General features: G+C 42.3%; 1 protein-coding gene across 5 annotated transcripts in view; it reads left to right on the top strand.

Annotated features, from left to right (window-relative positions):
- The first annotated feature begins 9937 nt into the window (after window positions 1–9937).
- Window positions 9938–16441, top strand: part of LOC129810737 (zinc finger protein 462-like) — a 77449-nt gene continuing 70945 nt past the window's right edge. For 2 of the 5 annotated variants that reach the window (XM_055861597.1, XM_055861561.1), the window contains exon 1: window positions 9939–10339. The gene's annotated coding sequence lies outside the window, so the exon portion shown is untranslated. The other 3 variants (XM_055861587.1, XM_055861569.1, XM_055861578.1) reach the window with 3 other exon arrangements.

The raw sequence follows: 16441 nt of genomic DNA, 5'->3' as shown, positions 1-16441 counted from the left end.
GCACTCACATCTGTAATCATGAAGTGCTTTGAGAGGCTGGTTATGGCACACATTCACTCCACCATCCCAGACACTCTAGACCCACTCCAATTTGCATACCGCCCCAACACATCCATAGACACCACCTCAATTGCACTCCACACTGCCCTCACCCACCTAGATTAGAGGAATACCTATGTGAGAATGCTGTTCATTGACTAGAGATCAGTGTTCAGCACCATTGCCCCTCCAAGCTCGTAATCGAACATAGATTCCTGGAAGCCACATCGACGTAGCTGCAGTGGAGCGGGTCAAGAGCTTCAGTTTCCTCTGTGTCCAAATCACTAAGGACTTCAAATGGTCCACAGCTGTGAAGAAGGCACGACAGCTTCTTCTCCCCCTTTTATTTGTCCACTGTCTCTATGCACACTCACAGGGCCCTACACACTCACGCACACTGACACTCCAGCACACACAAACACACACACACACACACACACAAACACTCACTCCATCATTTTCACAAACACACATAATATGAACATACGTTTATACTGAATCTACAAGCAAGCTGCTGCTACTCTGTTTGTCATTCATCCTGATGCCTAGTCACCTTACCCCTATGCATATCTACATCTATCACTCCAGTATTCCTGCACATTGTAAATATGGCACTGGAACTGACTGACCCTGTATATAGCTTGCTGTGTAATATATGTATTACACAGCATTTCGCTACACCCGCAATAACATCTGCTAAATATGTGTATGTGACCAATAAAATAAAATTAGATTAGATTAGATTTATTGATTACTGCATTGTTGGGTTAAGAGCTTGCAAGAAAGGCATTTCTTGGAGGGTTCGGGTTCACGTTTTTTGCCCTGGTGGTAGATTTGTCAACGTGCCCTTGAGCAGGGCATTGACCTTGGATGCTTCTGTGTGTCGCTCTGAATTGGAATCTGTTGTATGACTTGTGTGATGTAGTTGTTGAGCGGCTTCACAGCAAGTATATTGTATGTTTCGGATATTCAATAAAGAAAAAAAGAAAAAAGAAAGGCATTTCACTGTATTTGTGCACGTGACATTCAACCTTAAAACTTAAAACATATCACATATAAAATCATTCAAATCTGTACCAATTTTCAATATAACTCCACAAGAACATAGAGGAACAGCTGATAGGCAGCGGAGAGGCTGGTGGGTCATTGCGCATGAAAGAACAGTCAAGACATGAGACACGCAGCTCAAAAAGCTCTCCTTATTGTGTAACGCTTGTCGTCTGGAGGAGAAGAAGAGGACCAAGGTGCAGCATCATTTAATAAAATATACAAAACAACAAACACGACAAACGCACAGTCCTGAAAGGTGACACAAACACTAAACCGGAAACAACCACCCACAAACACAGGTGGGAACAGGCTACCTAAGTATGATTCTCAATCAGAGACAATGATAGACAGCTGCCTCTGATTGAGAACCCTACCAGGCCAAACACACAGAAATACAACACAAGGACAACATAGAACACCAGACATAGAATGCCCACCCAAACTCACGCCCTGACCAACCAAAACAGAGACATAAAAAGGATCTCTAAGGTCAGGACGTGACGTATTGATCTTGTTTAGGCCATACAAATGGTATTTAACGTATAACTGATTGCCCTCTCCAAATTTCTGAAAATAGTTGAACATTATATAAAATAGGGATTCATTTTATTTATATGAATCGGTTATTTTCAAACAATTACTTTTTGAGTAACTGAGTGATGTGCTTCGCCATTGTAGTAGTTGGGGTTTGGTAAAATTGCAGTGAATCGAATCATGGGAATCAAAATAGTTATTTGTGAAATAGCAAACAGTAAAAGGAAAATCTATGGCAAGACTTGAAAATGGATTGTCTAGCAATGATCAACAACCAACTGCCATTACAATGAGCCCATCCTCTTATAGATCCTCCCACCAGCCTCCTCTGGGTGTAAGTGCTATGCAAATATGGAATGCATTCTGCGTGGCATCAGAAAAGGCAGGATCTGAGAAAGAGGATAGAGAGAGGGATCTTTTTTTAGCAGGTGCTACACAGTGTCTAACACCGATGACGATGAGCTGATTCCAGGGAACTGTACATGTCTCTGCATGTGTTACTCAAATCTGTTTGGAAGGTGTTGGTGACGTGTAATCCCAGCGGGCAAAGATAGTTATGAGGACCACTTCTGGTTGTTATGAGGTTGTACTGATATTATTTCAACCACCTTTCACACTAGGTTATGGGCGAGATGACCACTGGTGTTCCTGCAACACCCTGGTTGATGTGGGGATTAGAGGGGGCTGGTGGGAGAAGCTATAGGACAGGGGTGGGCAATTCCAGTCCTCGATGGCCTGATTGGTGTCACAGTTTAGCACCAGCCCCAACTAACACACCTGACTCCAATAATCACCTAATCGTGATCAGGCCCCCCGAGGACTGGAGTCGCCCACCCCTGCTGTAGGAGGTCGGGCTCATTGTAATGGCTGGAAGGGAATGAATGAAACCGGAGTCCAACGTGGTTTCCATATGTTTGATGTATTTGGTACGTTCCAATCATTCCTTTCCAGCTATTACAATGAGCCCATTCTCCTATAGCTCCTCCCACCAGCCTCCTCTGCTGGGGATTTCATGGCCTGATGAACATAAGACCTGTGTTAAAAAAAAAAATATTCACAGGAATAGTTATTGATCTAGCTACAAATAATCTGTTTCATTTCATGTTCCTCCTAATTTCTGCTTGTCTTTGAGGAATGTGCTTCAAAATTCAAAAGGCGTTTGCACAACGGGCAGGTGTCTTATTTTTTCTCATCTTATTCAACTGTTATCATGCACCTGAAACAAAGATAGCTCTGACGAAGGCCTTGAGGCCGATACGCAAAGTTTAATAAAGAGCAGTTATACTAGCAAGAGCAGTGTGCGGGTTTATTATATTTTTCTCATCTTTGAGCCATGTGCTGAAAACAGAGTTTGATTTGCAAAGAAATTGTATTCTTCATGTTTGCAGAGAAATAATTAGGGTACAGTGTTGAGCCCTTATCACGTATGCTTCGAGCCTGCATTTATCTACATTTATATTATAATGTTTTCTGTTTAAAATTACCCTCGGTAGTCTGGTGCTTCCCTTGAAAAGTAATGTTGTTTTTTTCTTCACTTAAAATATTTCAAAATTGCATTCAAATTACACAGCAGGCACGACCATTGTTCAGTTCATGGTTGCTTTTTTGTATTCATGTCTACGTGCCCCCAAAGCAGTTCCTCTAGTTTTGATTTGGGTAACAATTTGACTTGAAAATTACTTTCTGAAGACTCGAAACCCAATAAACGACTAGAGGCTTTGACAAACTCAACAAATCGCTCTCTAAGCTTTCTCAGACAAGACCAAGAACCTTGCAGACATTGTCAATGTTTGCACACATTTTGAACAAACTGCTTTCATTCTGGTGTCTGTCTGTCTTAACAGCCCCAATGTTTTTTGGGGGTAACAGTTCATTGAACCCTAGACACAGCACCTCACCCCCTGACATCAGCTTGAAACTGAGAGAAGAAATCCGACTTTGAGATGTGAATGTGATGGAACAGGTCCTGAGATAATGAGAGACAGCTAAAGAGCGTAGCTCCTTGAATGGTGAACAATGTAAGCTGAGCTTGTTGAATTGCTAATATATTAAATATTTCCTGTGTACTAATACCAACTACAAACATAAGATGGTTACTGGCACCCTACATAAGTTGTGTACACCCATAGTATTTATTTTAATAAGAATTACTCATTTAATCAATCTGTCTAATCACAATTGTGAATCCAATCATCCCAGTCAATAATACATGTACAATTATGATCCAGTATTGACCATTTATATCTACAAGGAGGACCGTCTGAATATGGATCCATAAAGCTCTAGGTCATCTTGAATCTGTGCCTCCCCTCTTCTCTGTGCCTCACCCTCTCCTCCCCTCTCCCCTCCCATGGTTGGTTACTCAACCCTGCACCTTAGAGGCTGCTGCCCAATGTACACAGACATGGAATCACTGGTCACTTTAATAATGTTTACATACTGTTTTACTCATTTCATATGTATATACTATATTCTAGTCAAGACCATCCTATTCAACTATTGCTCTATATAGACTATTCTATCCTACGTATTCTACATACACTAAATATTCTATTCACATACTGACCATAATGTCTATGATGTCCATACATCCCATCACATATATATATATATATATATATATATATATATATATATATATATATATATATAAATATTTATTTATTCTCTGGACTCCGACATTGGTCATCCTAATATTTATATATTTCTTAAGTCCATTCTTTTACTTTTAGATCTGTGTGTATTGTTGTGAATTGTTAAATATTACTGCACTGCTGGAGCTAGGAACACAAGCATTTCACTACACCCACATTAACATCTGTCTAAATACATGTATACGACCAATAACATTTGATTTGATTTTGATTTGACCTCCCACCCTCCCACAGTGGAACCATGTGAATCCGTGACGTCCGTCTGTCTGTTTTTAGCTGCCTGCGCTGGAGGAAGGCCTGGCACTGAGGCACAGAGGGGACATGGAAACGGTTGGTGTTTCCCGGTGCAGTCTGTCCTGAGTTACATCCCAAATAACAACCTATCCCTCATAGACAGTGCACTACCCTATGAGCCCTGGTCAAAAGTAGTGCACTGTATTAGAAATAGGTCACCATTTGGGACTCCGCCCACATTAACCAGATTTTCTTCAGCAGCCATATGTCGTATCAGCGTGATAGACCCAGCCACCTTTCCAGCACCCCTGGGAATCACAACCAACTCTCAACCCTGGCTGTGGCTGTGTCTTTTACAAGGATCTCCTTACATATCGGAACACATTCCTACACTCCAGCAAAGGCTATCTTAGGCCTACAACAAGGCTTGTGGATCTCTGTAATCTTCTCTGTATATATAAATGTGAAAAAGAAAAATAACTAAAGTCACAGAGGAGTGCTCCAAAGTGGTGAGGAGGTTGCCAAATTAGGATTACTCACGTTCACAACAACAGCAATCTTGGAACCCTCATCAGTGCTTTTGACCATATGGATTCCCGGCCTACTGCGTAGGTTACAGGACGTTCACAGAGCTACACACGTCATCATGTTAGTAGGGATGAATTGTTACTGTACACTACATGACCAAAAGGATGTGGACACCTGCTCGTCGAACATCTCATTCCAAAATCATGGCATTAATATGGAGTTGGTCCCCACTTTGCTGCTATAACAGCCACTCTTCTGGGAAGGCTTTCTACTAGATGTTGGAACATTGCTGCGGAGACTTGCTTCCATTCAGCCACAAGAGCAATAGTGAGGTCAGGCACTGATGTTGGGGGATTCGGTCTGGTTCGCAGTCATTGATCCAATTCATCACAAAGGAGTTCGATAGGGTTGAGTTAGGGCTCTGTGTAGGCCAGTCAAGTCCTTCCACACCAATCTCATGCTTTGTGCACAGGGGCATTGTCTTGCTGAAACAGGAAAAGGCTAGAATCGTCTAGAATGCTGTAGCGTTCGGGCCTTGCTCGAACCATGAATAACAGCCCTAGACCATTATTCCTCCTCCACCAAACTTTACAGTTGGCACTATACATTCAGGCAGGTAGCGTTCTCCCGGCATCTACCAAACCCAGATTTATTTGTTGGACTGCCAGAGGGTGAAGCGTGATTCATCACTCCAGAGAACGCATTTCCACTGCTCCAGAGTCCAATGGTATTGCGCATGGTGATCTTAGGCTTCTGTGCAGCTGCTTGGCCATGGAAACCCATTTCATGAAGCTCCTGACAAACAGTTTTTGTGCTGACGTTGCTTCCAGAGGCAGTTTGGAACTCGTAGTGAGTGTTGCAAACAAGGACAGATGATTTTTATGCGCTTCAGCGCTTGGCGGTCCCGTTCTGTGAGCTTATGTGTCCTACCACTTCGCGGCCAAGCCGTTGTTGCTCCTAGAGGTTTCCACCTCACAATAACAGCACTTACAGTTGACCGGGGCAGCTCTAGCAGGGCAGAAATTTGACGAACTGACTTGTTGGAAAGGTGGCATCCTATGACGGTGCCATGTTGAAAGTCACTGAGCTCTTCAGTAAGGCCATTCTACTGCCAATGTTTGTCTATGGAGATTGCATGGCTGTGTGCTCGATTTTATACACCTGTCAGCAACTGATGTGGCTGAAATAGCCGAAACCCACTCATTTGAAGGGGTGTCCACATACCATGTATATTTAGTGCATGTGTGATACTACAGTATTTATGTAGTCATATCTTTATCCCGTCTGTGTGTGTGTGTGTGTGTGTGTGTGTGTGTGTGTGTGTGTGTGTGTGTGTGTGTGTGTGAGATGATAGAGTATGTACTAGTCATATGTGTTATCCCATCTGTCTCTCTCTCTCTGTGTGTGTGTGTGTGTGTGTGTGTGTGTGTGTGTGTGTGTGTGTGTGTGTGTGTGTGTGTGTGTGTGTGTGTGTGCCAGTTTGTGCGAGTGTGTGTGCGAGTGTGTATGCGAGTGTGTATGCGAGTGTGTGAGTGTGTGTGTGATGATACATTATGTACTAGTCATATCTGTTATCCCATCAGTCATCTGATGTAGTTTCATTCACCCCTTCAGTATAGTTATAGAGATGTCCTGTAGTTATATAGACATATACAGTCAGGTCAATAATTATTAGCACCCTTGATAAAGATGAGCAAAAAAAAGCTCTATAAAAACCAATTCCACAAATACTGAGCTATATTGTATGCGCCCCAAAAATTGTAATGTTTATTATTTTATACTGATACAATTGCTCAGAGAAAGATATTTTGTTTAAAAATTCATACAAAACATCTCTAAAAATATATATTGATAACAATTATTGTCACGTCTGTTTTCAAGCCTCTAGCATCGTCCCGCACTCTAGCACCCTCCCGAGGATAACCACACGGAGCCTTTCTCTAAAATGTTTTATGAGCTTGGAGAACACATTGGGAGAGCAAGGTTCCCCAACTGGTGGTTTATTTGGCCCCCCAAGTATTCTGAGCAACAATATATATATATATATATATATATATATATAAAAAAATGATGTACAAAAAAAATGATGTACATACAGTATATATATAACAGTATAAATAAACCACCAGTATATATATATATATATATATATATATATATATATACTGTATGTACATCATTTTTTTTGTACATAATTGTATTTATTTTCATTGTTGGCTGTAATAAAAGCACCAGGAAGTCAGGTTTTAATTTTGGAAATCTGTTCCCAAGTATTCTCACACATAATAGAGAGACACTTGATCGTATACAAATTTAAGCACGATTTGAAATGATTATGTTTTAGTCAAATGTTATATCCGTTTGGTCTTCTTGCTGTCAATTTGCAGCCTACAAAATATTTACAATTATGTTCCGGCCTCCTGACCATCCGCTCAAGAAAAAAAATCGTCCCCAGCTGAATCTAGTTGATGATCCCTGTCTCCATACTAAATCTATCCAGATCCTTGATTTCCTTCGTCTGCTCTTATGGACTGCCTTCTTCAATTCAAACCACAGGTTTTCAATGGGGTCAAGTCCCGAGACTGAGACGGCCATTGCAAAATGTTGATTTTGTGGTCAATCACCATTTCATTGTGAATTTTTATTAGTGCTTGGGGTTATTGTCTTGCTGGAAAAGCCTCTTATGGCCAGAACGGGGCACCTGGCTCCAAATCAAATGCAGTCAACGCTAACCCAGTTCACCCAGGGCATGCCTGGGGCATTAATCGAGTCCCCTCATTTCTGACCAAGATGGAGTCAAGATGGATCCTCCCATTTCCTTACACACCTGCTCCCTCTGAAAGATTCACAATTTGGCAAAAGTCCGTCCTCTCTTCGACTCCTCCGTCCTCCTCTCCTCCTTGACCTGGAAACATAAAAGTGGTCAAGCGTCAAGGAGAGTATCAATTTGTTAGTTGGCGAATGATGAAGTGTCATCCACTCTTCGATAGCCTCCTCTCGCCGAGAATTCTCATGAATATCCTTTTGCTGGTTGCGGAAGTGTTTGAAAAACAACCACATCCCGCCCTTTGCCCTCAAAACAATCTCAATTTGTTGGGGCACGGACTCTACAAGGTCTACAATTTTAGCCCTGATGTCCTTACACAAGTCTCTGGTCTTGGCCATTGTGGAGAGGTTGGAGTCTGTTTGATTGAGTGTGTGGACAGGTGTCTTTTATACAGGTAACGAGTTCAAACAGGTGCAGTTAATACAGGTAATGAGTGGAGAACAGGAGGGCTTCTTTAAGAAAAACTAACAGGTCTGTGAGAGCCGGAATTCTTACTGGTTGGTAGGTGATCAAATACTTATGTCGTGCAATAAAATGCAAATGAATTACTTAAAAATGATACAATGTGATTTTCTGGATTTTTGTTAGAGATTCTGTCTCTCACAGTTGAAGTGTACCTATGATAAAAATTACAGACCTCTACATGCTTTGTAAGTAGGAAAACAAGTATCAAATACTTGTTCTCCCCACTGTATATATATATAAAGTTATGTTCCCCCACTTCCATAACCAAAGTTGTTTATAATTCATGAATGACATGAAAACATTTCAAACAAAACATAATTAATTAATGTAGTATTGCTGTGTCAGAAAGTCTTACAATTATCCATCATAAAATTATTATCATAACCAACATAACTCTATTTTATGCACGGTAAAAACAAGTAAATACAATACTTATTACAATGTACTTAGAAGAATAATTACACAGTAATGAAAACACAAAAGTAGAAAATGAGTCTAGACAATTATTGTGGGTGTTAATTACATTGCTAAACGGCTTGCTACACTATAGGCTACCTGGACATTTATAATAGTATCGGAGGGCTCTGGCAGAACTTAGATCATGATATTGTAACTCATCAGGAAATGTTTAACTCTGTTACGTTCCTTCTATTTGGAAAGGTAGTTCATTCTTCTCTCTCTCTCAATTCAATTCAATTCAAGGGGCTTTTTTTGGCATGGGAAACATGTGTTAACATTGCCAAAGCAAGTGAGGTAGATAATATACAAAAGTGAAATAAACAATAAAAATGAACAGTAAACATTATACATCTCTCTCTCACACTCCACCAATACAGGATCAAAACAGGACGTCCTATTTGTTTCCTCTTGGTTAGCATCTTGATGGAAGAGCAGAGGGGATCATCATGGACTTTATTAGTCATATTTAAGCTATTGTGATTTTTAAAAATGTGTCCTGAATCTGTTTATAACACATGCACATGTACTGTATTACACAATGGGAGACAATGGTGGTGGGGAAGCCAATATGCTATTCTATTCTATACTACATTGTTCTTTTATAGTCTCTTCACTTCTCCTCTTTTCTGTCTGCTTGTCTGTCTGCCTAATCTAGTCTGTCTGTCTGTCAGTCAGTCAGTATGTCTGTCTGTCTGTTTGTCTAATCTAGTCTGTCTGTCTGTCTGTCTAATCTAGTCTGTCTGTCTGTCTGTCTGTCTGTCTGTCTGCCTGTCTGTCTGTCTGTCTGTCTGTCTGCCTAATCTAGTCTGTCTGTCTGTCTGTCTGTCTGTCTGTCTGTCTGTCTGTCTGTCTGCCTAATCTAGTCTGTCTGTCTGTCTAATCTAGTATGTCTGTTTGTCTAATCTAGTCTGTCTGTCTGTCTATCTAATCTAGTCTGTCTGTCTGTCTGTCTGTCTGTCAGGTTGGATGTGGGATACAGTATCCAGCATCATTACCCAGTTTCAGTCTGTGAACTGTTGATAACCCTCATGACATGTGCATATGGATATAACTTCTATATTCATGCACTAGATTCCCTCTCTAGCTGTTAACGACGCCCATTCATGGCTGCCTGAGACTGGGGTTTAATTTGACTCCGTGAAGGATGAGTTGCTCAGAGGATACACGCGTTGTGACGAGTTGCTCAGAATATACAAACGTTGTGACGAGTTGCTCAGAGGATACACACGTTGTGATGAGTTGCTCAGAGGATACACACGTTGACCATCATCCTGCTGCTGCTCCTTTCCTGTCGTCTCATCGCAAACTCTTGTGCACCCTCTGGTGCTTGCTAGTCTCCAAAACTTCTTTGTGTTGCCTGCTTTGCAGATTGTCTTCCTTGTCTCTGTGGTTGCTCATTATTCAGAGACAGGCGGATCTCAGGTCATCTGCAGCTGCAGCAAAGGAGAAGCAGGAAACATGGCGTTCATCCATTAGACCGGGCGAACGCATGAAATACAGGACAACTTTTATGTAGAAGATCGCTTCTCCACCAGAAGAAGACGTAACTGTGAGTTTATAATAAAATGTACCAGTTTGTTCAAGATCACTGCTCGCTTGGGTTCATGGTTCACGAGTACGTCGTTGTTTGATAGATGGAATAATTTGGAGACAGAGAGAGCGCCTCGTGAATGACCTGGAAAGAGCTTATCTCCTTTCTTAGTTAGTGTAGCACCAGACGCGGTGACTTGCTTGAGCCAGCCTGGGCGAGCGTGAATAAACGGGTGGACAAACGAATGCTCGAACTGGCTGGCGCTGGAAACCATGGTAGTCAAAGTCAACTACCTTCTTCTACCAATATTCTACCAACCTTCCATTCGTGTAGCTATCTAGCTATCTATCTTTCGTGTTCTTGTCAAACTGGATAAGGAGGAAATAAGAAAGCCGAGGCTGTGAGCTGCGCTAGGTCGGAAGAGTCAGGAGATTTAGCTGTCGGTCCCCCGGCTGTGTTGTGCGATTGCTCCAAGGAGAAGCCATTGCACGGACTGCTCTACCTCCTCTCCCACTCCCAGCCAGCCAGAGCAGAAAGAGAGAGCCCAGCCTCCATTAGCGACAGTCTGGCTGGCATAGCCGCTGGTACACGTCCAGACACTCCATGTCCACTATGTTATGCTGCCGATGGTTTATTCCTTCAATTACAATCTAATCTGATGTGGATTTAATATGGTTCTTCATATGATTGGAACTATCTAGCTACGAGTTTCTTGGGTGAAATATCCGTATGATCAGTTTGACTTCTTTTTTAAATGTATTCTGAGTCTGATGTGGCGCTGTAAGGAGAACTGTTTTGGATGTTATGCTGTCAGCCAAGGCTCTGAAGTCAGGTATGTCATTGGGGCTTCACCATAAAATGGAGGAAGGCAGATGAGTCTCAGAGGAGAGCCTGGAGTCAGACAGGAGCCTTCACGGAAGAACAAAGGTTGACTTTCTTCTCCTGTACAGCAGCCAATTCTGGGTTGTTACAGGGTTAATGTACCTATAGTTTGGAAGTCTTTATGGATACCAACAAGTATTGTTAGTTTTATTTATAGTGATTTATGAGAACAAGTCAAGGTGAAGTTAATATTCTATTTTGGATTAATTTGATTCATTTCCTTTCCACCTGTTCTATTATTGCCATTGAGTTTAGGGGTAAATGTAGGGTACTTTAGGAGTGTTATTATGGGTCCCAGTGGTAGGTCTAGTCTGTGATGGTTTGGAGCTGTCAAAGTGCTGAGGAGAGAAGGACAGTCGCAGACACACATGGATGAGATGGGAATTTTAATGCTTAATAATGTAGTGGTTGTAGCTGCGGGTTGTTCATGCTTTACAAAGTGGTGGTCCCCAAACAGTGCACGCGCACACACACACACGCGCACACACAACACACCACACCACACACACACACAACACACCACACACACACACACCACACACACACACACCACACACACACACACACACACACACACACACACACACACACACACACACACACACCACACACACACACACAACACACCACACACACACACACGCGCACACACAACACACCACACCACACACACACACACACACACACACACACACAACACACCACACACACACACACACACACACACACACACGCGCACACACCACACACACACACACACACACACACACACACACACACACACACACACACACACACACACACACACACACACACACAGAGGAGTGCAGTCTTACAAAGTTCTTGAGAGTAAAGTAGACAACTTTCAATAGCAGTTTGCTACACTTCAACCATCTCACCATGCAGGCTATGCCATATGGCTATTTGTCAATTTAGGCTACAGTACATTAGATAGACAGAGCTATCCAAAAAGTTAAATGAACAATTGACATGTTTTATTACACATTGTTTTGAGATTTAGAGTTTGAATAGTCGTTTGTTAATCGATTTGTTATTTATGTACTTATGTTCTCAGCATGTACAGTACATGTAGTTCTCAGTTTAACTGGTGTGTACCGTATGGCTGAAGGAATGGCATTCCTTGTCATTCACTCAGTCAAGAGAAGGCAATGTGTGCCTGACTCTCCTGCAGACTCACTCGCTCTGGCCACGGTGAAATCTTGCTGACAAGGAGACTGAACTATACACTCTGCGACAACTGTGGGCTAGGAGGCAATCAAAATGGTGGCGCATGTCTCAGTCTCACATGTCAAGGGAAACAGGTTCTCAAGGAGGAGCTAGCTGGGATGTTTGGACTGAAAATATGTCGGCTAGATGGCTTCAGAGCAGGGCAGATTTTGGTATTTGCTGGGAAGTTGATGTTCTTGCTAGACTTCATGCTGTAGTCTTGATCTTTTACAGATCAGTCATTCCTGTACCATGCAAATAGCTTCCACGTTGAAGAATGGATACTTACGACCCAAGTTAGCTGCATTATAGCCTACATTTTGATGCTATGATCACAATTGATCACTGATAGAACATCACTGTGAACCTCATGTCTAGGCTATTTTTAGTCTCAAACAATCTGGATGAAGTTAGCAGATCTCCAGCATTACACAGTAGCCCAATTCTGATGGATTGTCCAAGACCTCCAGAAGTTGTGTGTTGACACTCTGGGGGTTAAAGTGCATTTCCTTATCAAAGTAGTTTTGTTTTTCTTCAGCATTAATGCAAAAATATTTAGTCTACTTTCTCATTGTACTGACCGACAATGCATTAGGCTATTACCGTGTATATGTTTAAATATTTGTGCCCTGCTGTAGGAAGGATTAAGCCACCGAAAGCACCTCAGTCTTTCCAAATTAAACAAGGCGACTTTTACTCCTATACAAATATTTATATTAACCTAGATCATCTATAATCCACACACAGAGACACATACAACGCTCTCCCTCGCCCTCCATTTGCCAAATCTGACCATAACTCTACCCTCCTGATTCCTGCATACAAGCAAAAACGCAAACAGGAAGTACCAGAGACGCGCTCAATACGGAAGTGGTCCAATGAAGCAGATGTTAAACTACGGGACTGTTTCACTAGTACAGACTCCCAATATGTTCAGGGATGCATCCAAATACATTGAAGAGTTTACCACCTCAGTCACTGGCTTCATTAATAAGTGCATCGATGACGTCGTCCCCACAGTGACCGTCCGTATCTCCACCAGAAGCCATGGATTGCAGGCAACGTTTGAACTGAGCTAAAGGCTAGAACTGCCACTTTCAAGGAGCGGGACACTAATCCGGACGCTTGTAAGAAATCCCGCTATGCCCTCCGACGAACCATCAAACAGGCTAAGCGTCAATACAGGACTAAAATCGAATCCTACTACACCGGCTTTGACGCCGATGTGGCAGGGATTGTAAACTATCACGGATTACAAAGCCGCAAACTGCCCAGTGACGCAAGCCTACCAGACAAGCTAAATGCTTTCTATGTTTGCTTCGAGGCTAGCAACACTGAACCATGCACAAGAGCACCAGTTGTTCCTGATGACTGTGTGATCACGCTCTCTGTAGCCGATGTGACTAACACCTTTTAAAACTTCTTATGGGCAGGTGGGACGGTAGCGTCCCACCTGGCCAACATCCGGTGAAATTGCAGAGTGCAAAATTCAAAAATACCAAATTCAAATATTTAACATTCTTGAAAATATAAGTGTTATACATCAAAATAAAGCTTAACTTCTTGTTAATCCAGCCGCTGTGTCAGATTTCAAAAAGGCTTTACGGCGAAAGCAAATACGATTATCAGAGGACAGCGCCCCGCATACAAACACATGAAAGTCATATTTCAACCAGGCAGGTGCGCCACAAAAGTCAGAAATAGCAATATAATTAATGCCTTACCTTTTGAAGATCTACTTCTGCTGGCATTCAAATGTGCCAGAAACATCACAAATGGTCCTTTTGTTCGATAATGTCTTTCTTTATGTCCCAAAAATGTCAATTTATTTGGCGCGTTTGATTCAGAAATACACCGGTTTCAACTCGCCCAACACGCCTACAAAGTATCTAATAAGTTACCTGTAAACTTGGTCCAAACAGGTACCCTAAAACAGGTACCCTAAAACGTAAATAATCGATCAAATTTAAGACGGAATAAACTGTTTCTAATACCGGATAAAAACAATGTGAAGCGCGCTCCAGTTCACTCGCACCAAAACAGTGGAGTCCACCTGGAGTGACACTTACAATGAATAGGACTACTTCTTCATTTCTCAAAAGAAAAACATTGAACAATTTCTAAAGACTAACATCTAGTGGAAGCCATAGGAACTGCAACCAGGTTCCAAATAATAAGGGTATCCCATAGAAAACAATTGGAAAATCCTATGACCTCAATTCCCCCCCTGGATGGTTTGTCCTCGGGTTTTTGCCTGCCATATCAGTTCTATTATACTCACAGACATTATTTTAACAGTTTTAGAAACTTTAGAGTGTTTTCTATCCAAATCTAATTATATGCATATCCTAGCTTCTGGGCCTGAGTAACAGGCAGTTTACTTTGGGCACACTTTTCATCCGGAGGTGAAAATACTGCCCCCTACCCAAGAGAGGTTAAACAGGTTAACATTCAGGTTAACAGATGGATTACCAGGACGCATACTCAGAGCATGCAACCTCTCCCTGACCCAGTCTGTAATACCTACATGTTTCAAGCAGACCACCACAGTCCTTGTGCCCAAGAACGGCAAGGTAACCTGTCTAAACCCGTAGCACTCACATCTGTAGCCATGAAATGCTTTGAAAGGCTGATCATGGATCACATCAACACCATCATCCAGACATACTGCCCCTTCCACACCGCCCTTTCCCACCTGGACAAAAGGAAAACCTACGTGAGAATGCTGTACATTGACTACAGCTCAGCGTTCAACACCATAGTGCCCAACACCATGAACACCTCCCTCTGCAACTGGATCCTGGACTTCCTGACAGGACGCCCCCAGGTGGTGAGGGTAGGCAACAACACATCCGCCACGCTGATCCTCAACACGGGGCCCCTCAGGGGTGCGTGCTTAGTCCCCTCCTGTACTCCCTGTTCACCCACCACTGCATGGTTGTGCACAACTATAGAGAGGAGGTCGGAGAACTGGCAGTGTGGTGCCAGGACAACAACCATGGCTACCCTGACTATTTGCATTGACCCCGTTTTATTTGCACCGGCTCTATGCACCGGCTCTATGCACACTCACTGGACTCTACCCACACACTCACACATACTACACTGACACCCCAACACACACATACAAACACTACATACGCTTACACACACACAAACATGAATATTGACACCACACACATGGACGCCACACATAGACACACTTTCACACTCTTCACATACGGTGCTGCTACTCTGCTTTTTATCTATCCTGATTGCCGAGTCACTTTTACCCCTACCTACATGTACATATCATCTCAATTACTTCAACTACCTCATACCCCTGCACACTGATTGGGTACCGCTACTCTATGTCTATAGTCTCGTTATTGTTATTTTATTGTGTTACTATTTCCTTTGACATCTTCTACACATTTTTCTTACCTTTTTAACTCTGCATTTCTGGGGGTAAGGGCTCATAAGTAAGCATTTCACATGCGTTGTAGTCGACGAATGGGACAAATACAATTATATATCATTTGATGTTTTATCCCCATTCTGTTGTAAGGGATTTACTGTTGTGAACATTAGTCAAGTTCTTATAATCATAAGAGATACTTTTATAACAAGATTTTAGCGAGGTATTTTAGTCTTATGAAGAAAATGGGAAGAATTAGACAACAGAATGAATGTGACCTCTGGGTTCAGTGACGGTTTGGACATATAGGAAGAATGAAATGGAGCTCGGGCAGAGTGGCAGAGTGATGCACTCTAGTGTAGATACCTTGCGGCCGTGGCAGGGACGGGAGAGAGTGACACAAAAGCCAATTGAAATGGTCCAGTGAGTGCTTTCTTGAGATGATGCATTGGCTCATAAGATGTAGGGCCTAGCCTACTGCAACGGTGAACACACTTTCTTTTAGTAGTTCATGCTATGGCCCTATTTCAGAATGGCCCCCTTTTTTTTGCCACTGCAAAACACAGCACTACCATCTTACCTGCTTTCTTATTAGCTTGCATGTGAATCAAACC

This window comes from Salvelinus fontinalis, chromosome 2 (genome assembly GCF_029448725.1).
Source record: "Salvelinus fontinalis isolate EN_2023a chromosome 2, ASM2944872v1, whole genome shotgun sequence".
Classification (NCBI taxonomy): Eukaryota; Metazoa; Chordata; class Actinopteri; order Salmoniformes; family Salmonidae; genus Salvelinus; species Salvelinus fontinalis.
The sequence above is the reverse complement of the archived record's forward strand: the minus strand, read 5'-3'. Positions and strand labels throughout refer to the sequence as shown.